This window comes from Protomyctophum bolini (genome assembly GCF_963924005.1).
Source record: "Protomyctophum bolini genome assembly, chromosome: 24".
Lineage (NCBI taxonomy): Eukaryota > Metazoa > Chordata > Actinopteri > Myctophiformes > Myctophidae > Protomyctophum > Protomyctophum bolini.
This window is the reverse complement of record NC_137885.1, coordinates 10,620,460-10,626,160: the sequence shown is the minus strand read 5'-3', so window position 1 is coordinate 10,626,160 and position 5,701 is coordinate 10,620,460.

Here is a 5,701-nt window from a genome sequence, read left to right as displayed (position 1 = left end):
ACAGCTGGCCGGCACGACGCCCCCCCGTGGCAGCTCCATGGAGTGCACGAGGGTCTGGATGATGGCGTGGCTGGTGGGCTCCAGGTGGGAGCGCAGTGGGAAGTCGCAGGCGCCCTCGCAGCGGTGAGCCTCGTAGTGCAGCGGCGCGATGATCCAGTCGTCCCAGCCCAGCTCCTTGAAGCTGACGCGCAGCGGGCGCCGGGCGCAGCGGGTCCTCTTGCGACCGCCGCCTCTCCCCACGCCTATAGGGCGACCGTTGACTGCGATTAATGATTTAATTGTGTGGCTCATGCAATTTATGCAAGAATAAATGCGACCTCAAATAATAATTAGGCGATTATGTATAGAAAATTGTGACAGGCCTTACCCGTACCGCCGCCGACGCCAGCCTCTCCTCCTGCCCCTCCCCCTCCAAGCGAGCCGTCCGCCCGTTGGGTGGAGGCCGTCCGCCTCTTCCTCCCGCGGCGTCCAGCGTGACGAAGCGGCGCCGTGTTCCGGCTGGGTCGCAGCAGCGGGGTGGAGCGCTCGTTAAGTCCCAGGTTTATCTGCTGCACCTCGTTACGTACCAGAGTTCCCTGCTGCACCTCGTTACGTACCAGAGTTCCCTGCTGCACCTTCGGGCTGATCTCCCTGTTCTGCTGCTGGCGTTGTGATACTGGACACACACACACACACACAAAAATCACACTCGTGTGAAGTGAGGGGCGCTCTTATCATTGTCATCATATATCACATTCAGTGCTCAGCCAATCAAATAATTTCCGTGGTGCGCGCACACATTTTGAATTCCAGACTTTTACTTTTACTCTTGTTTTACATTGAAGTAGTGATACTTTTATTAAATAAAAACTTAATTTTTACCTAAAGTAGTACTTTTTACACCACTGGCCAGCTTGTTAGAAGATAAAAATAAATAAATAATATATATATATATAAATAAATACAAACACACAGTAAGTTGTCCAACCTTGTGCTCGGTCCACGAAGCTGGGGACAGTATTTGCAGGAGAGAGTTGGCTGTCTGTCGGTCTGTGAGGAGACAGTTGGCTGTCTGTCTGCCTGTGTCTGTGCTGCAGCGTGGACAGTGTCTGGTACACAAACAGCATGCAGTCATGGATCACGACGGAGGAGTCTGTTCTAGACATCACTCTTGGTTCTGGGCCTGTCCTGGTTCCAGACATCTCTCCTGGTTCTGGGTCTGTCCTGGTTCCAGACATCTCTCCTGGTTCTGGGTCTGTCCTGGTTCCAGACATCACTGAAAGGTCCTCTGGAGCTGAATGTGTCCTGGTTGTTCCAGACCTCACTGGAGGCTCTTCTGCGCCGCTCTGGTCCAGGTTTGAGATGCTGCAGTGATGCTGTGGGGGTCTAGGCAGTTCAATCACTGCCGCTGCGCATGCGGCGTAGAAGCACAGCAGAGAGGCTGCAGCCTCTAGCGTCGTCCTCTGATCCATGTTCAGCTCACCGTAGAGGTGTAGTATAGTCTAAATACAAGATTATATTACTGCTGGAGATGTAGTCTAAATTAAACTCACTGCCAGAGATGTAGTCTAAATAAAGCTCACTGGTAGAGGTGTAGTGGATCCATGCTTGCTTGGCTCACTGCTAGATTTGTAGTCTTTAAAAAAAAAAGTGATCTTCCGGTAAAGTCTAAATGAAAGATGATCAGTGCTAGAGGTGTATTCTAAGCAAAAGGTGATCTAAATAAAAGTGGTCCTTCACAAAGCTCTGCTTGGTTTTGTGGAAGGAGGGAGGAGAGGAAAGTCCCCTAGTTTCTTCTTAAAATTGAACTGATGTTGAACTCCACACAGCACTGCGCTGGTGGAGCTGGTAAACATGTGCTAACGACACCCCCTCCTGGTGAAAGAGAAGAAGTTAATCACTAGGAGAAAAAAGTGAGCTCCTCTGAGCACACGTCCGCCAGGTCAGATAGGTTATCCTAGGAGTGCAGGTCTCCACCAGGTCAGGTAGGTTATCCTATAATAGCACAGGTCTCAACCAGGTCAGCTAGGTTATCCTAGGAGCACAGGTCTCCTCCAGGTTACGTAGGTCGTAGGTTATCCTATATAGGAGTGCAGGTCTCCACCAGGTCAGGTAGGTTATCCTAGGAGCGCACGTCTCCACCAGGTCAGGTAGGTTATTGTGGGCCAGCAATGTTGATATGATGTCTACCGATTACTGTGATGTTTGGACAAAATCTGTAGGAGTTTTTTGGATGCTTTTTGGGCGCTATAACTGGCCAATGTGAAGAGGTTCTGCTCTGGTCGCCAGGGAGTGTGAGTGCCTCATGGTGGCACTATAACATCCAGGGAGTCTGTGCACCCAGTGCCACGTCGATCGGAGATTAGCTGCTTACGGACGGTAAGCAGCAACAGTGTGTGTGTGTTGATGTTTTTTAATGTTCACCGTCTTGTTCTCTCATCGGCACACACAAAGACCTTTCTGTCTGAGAACAACAGGAAAGTGACATGGACGAGTGCGGATCAGAAGTACACTGATGACCCGAACAGATTTAAATACTTGAGGCAGGTGATGTGTAGACAGAGGCTGACGGTGACTAAACGCTGTTCCTGGGTGGTCAAGTGGAGCGGAGGCGTTCAGATAGCAGTGGCATACAAAGGCCTCCACAGTGTTGACGGCGAGTTTGGTCTCAACAAGAAGTCCTGGAGTCTGAAATGCGACGGCATTTTTAACGCCGCCTACACCGTGTGTCACAATAATCAGAAAACCGAGCTCCCCGACCGTCCCTCCTCTGGCTCCGGTAAAGTATTAGTGCGTGTTGACTATCGTGGTGGCTCTGTGTCCTTCTCCACGATGTCCTCTCGCGATGACACTCGCACTCACCTGCACACCTTCCTGGCAGTATTCACTGAACCGCTCTATGTCGGGTTCAGGGTGTGGTACCATGACTCCTCAGTGTCTGTGTGATAGAGAGAGGAGGTACAGTAGCATCCAATGTCCTGGAAGAACGCACGCACGCACGTACGTACGCACACACGCAAGCACACACACTGCTGAAATTATACACAATGAACAGGGCAACAACAGCGAGCCTCGAGGACAGTACCAAATGTCATGATTTATTGATTTTAATATTGTTTTGTTGTTATTCATTTATACATTATTCTTTGTATTACTATGACAAGTTGAGTTGGACAAGAATTTCACGGCTGCTAAATATGTACTGTACATTGTTATGACAATAAACTTCAACTTGTTTCATTATCTTTGAAAATCACACCTGTCCATTATTTATATTTTTAAACGCATACATAATTGTGATTAATCACATCATGATTGTCTAAGACTTTTGCTGATTATGACTTGAAAACCTCAATGTTCAACATTATTTAATATACAGTTGTGCAATCATGCCAAGTAGTAAACAGTTGTATGTAGTGCCAACAGTGCAAACGGTATGTAAACCTGAGCTTTACAGTATTCAAAAGGGGGAGGAAAAGTAATTCAAGTACATTTGGTAGTTAGGCCACCCCTACCTCCTCCCAGGCCCAGGCTGTGCAGTTAATCTCTGTCGGCTGCCTAGACACTAGAGTCACTAGACCATCCCGGAGTTGCAGACACACCATCTAAGACAGGAATACACACAACCATAAAATAAGTAAATGCATGAAGCTAATTTCACCCACTTTCTTTTTTACTGTAACCTGTGATGACTATAATAACTATACACATGATTGTTTTGTGCATTCTTACCCGTTTACAGCAGCATCAATAGCAGCCTCTATAGCATCCGCAGCAGCAGCAGCAGCAGCAGCGGAAGGCTGACATGTCCGTAAATATAAAACAATGTCAATCAATTTAGTACCGTCATAGAAAAGACATATTCTAGTGTAAAATAAATACATAGAAATGCAGAGAGACAGTGTAGTGTCTCAGTAAACTATAGGATCATAGAATGCAGAGAGACAGTGTAGTGTCTCAGTAAACTATAGGATCATAGAATGCAGAGAGACAGTGTAGTGTCTCAGTAAACTATAGGATCATAGAATGCAGAGAGACAGTGTAGTGTCTCAGTAAACTATAGGATCATAGATCCAAAACAGTTGTTATTAAATCCCTGTCATAAGTTGTTGAGTGCTGGGGTCACATGCCAAACATCTACAAGCTCCCAAAATGTCACAGCGCAATGCATTGTGCAGCTTGTAGATCTGTAGAAGTGTGTATATATATAAAATTGAAGCCCTATGCATTGTTGGTGGCCAGTCAAAAATAGTTTTCAACATATTAGATTCTGTGAGCCGTAGGCCCCAGCAGCAGGCTGGTGTCGCTGTATGCGCTGCTGTTTTCTCCTCTCTGTGGTCTGCTCCTGGAGGTGTGCAATGCCCTCGTGGCTGATGGTGCTGGCTAACCAGCAGGTGCATGAAGTTGGCACCTCCAGCAAGCACCTAACACACAGAGAGAGAGAGAGGGGCATTCTATCAAACGACCAGTAGATGGCAGGCAAGCACTATCAAAGAGAGACTATTTCATGCCTGCGTCACCAAAGAATGCTCCATCAGTGTTGCCAAAACAATTGTATTATGACTCCCATCTGAAAATATTTAGTTTCACTTTTTATATAGGGCTCAAGTGGTCGAACTGCATGTTGGCTTCTTTTGGGCTTGTTTTCATAGACCTGGCCACTCTCACAAATTCTGCACCTGTGTGTAAAATGTGTTTTCATGTCTACAACATCGAGTGTTATGACACTTTCTTTTATTACAGTGCTGCTGCTTCCAAAGTGTGAACCTGCAGTCCTCTCTCTTCTCTGTCTCACCCTCCATTGCCTGCATATGGTTTGGGATTATCCCCCCCCCCCCCCCCCCCCCCCATCAAACCCTCTCCCCTTGCTTGGCTCATTCAACTTCTGTTTTCACAGCTCATTCCATTTTTCTTTCTTTCTTTCTTTCTTTCTTTCTTTCTGTGTGTGTGTGTGTGTGTGTGTGTGTGCCGGAATCGGGCTGGCGATTGTGTGCTCCTGTGGGTCTGGAACCCCCCCCCCCCCCCTCACTTGCACCACTTACTTCACACGGGTGTGATTTTTTTTTCTTATTGTCTCCACCAGGCTGAAGGCTGAAGAGATTTTACAGCAGTCGGTAACTTTTAGGTTCTTCCTTGTGGAAGAGTTCTGCTGCCAAAATATTGTACGTTTTGGAACGGAGAGGCAAAATCACATCAAATTGTTTATTTGATACCTTGATATGAAAAAGGTTGAACACAAATGCTGTAGTGAAATGTCATAAACAGATGCACAAGTAGCAATACCACAATGTGAGAATACTAGTGTTTCATTTAGATAAAGATGCAGAGTGTTGTGTGTATTGTTTTCAAATGTAGTGTTTCAAAAAATCCGTTGTCAAAACTGTGCATAAGCAATCAGGTAATGTGGTTAAGAGTGTCTGCCGTGCAGGCCCGGCTACATGAAATTACTGAGGAGGAAGTTGAAAATGGTGAGGTGTCACATCTCACTTTAATGTACAATATGTACATACAACTTAAACTGAGGGGACAGAATTTGCAACTGAGGGTGCCAGGCCCCAGCCCCCTCTGGCACACCTGTGGCGCCGGGCCTTCGTGAGACTGGTGGAGTTTTGCTAGTAGGCCTAGGAATAAAAACAAAGTTTGGATATATTTGGAATCACGACTATAGATGGCACACCGGTAGAGCTGCCGCCATCACTTCAAGATGGCGTCAACGCTTTGT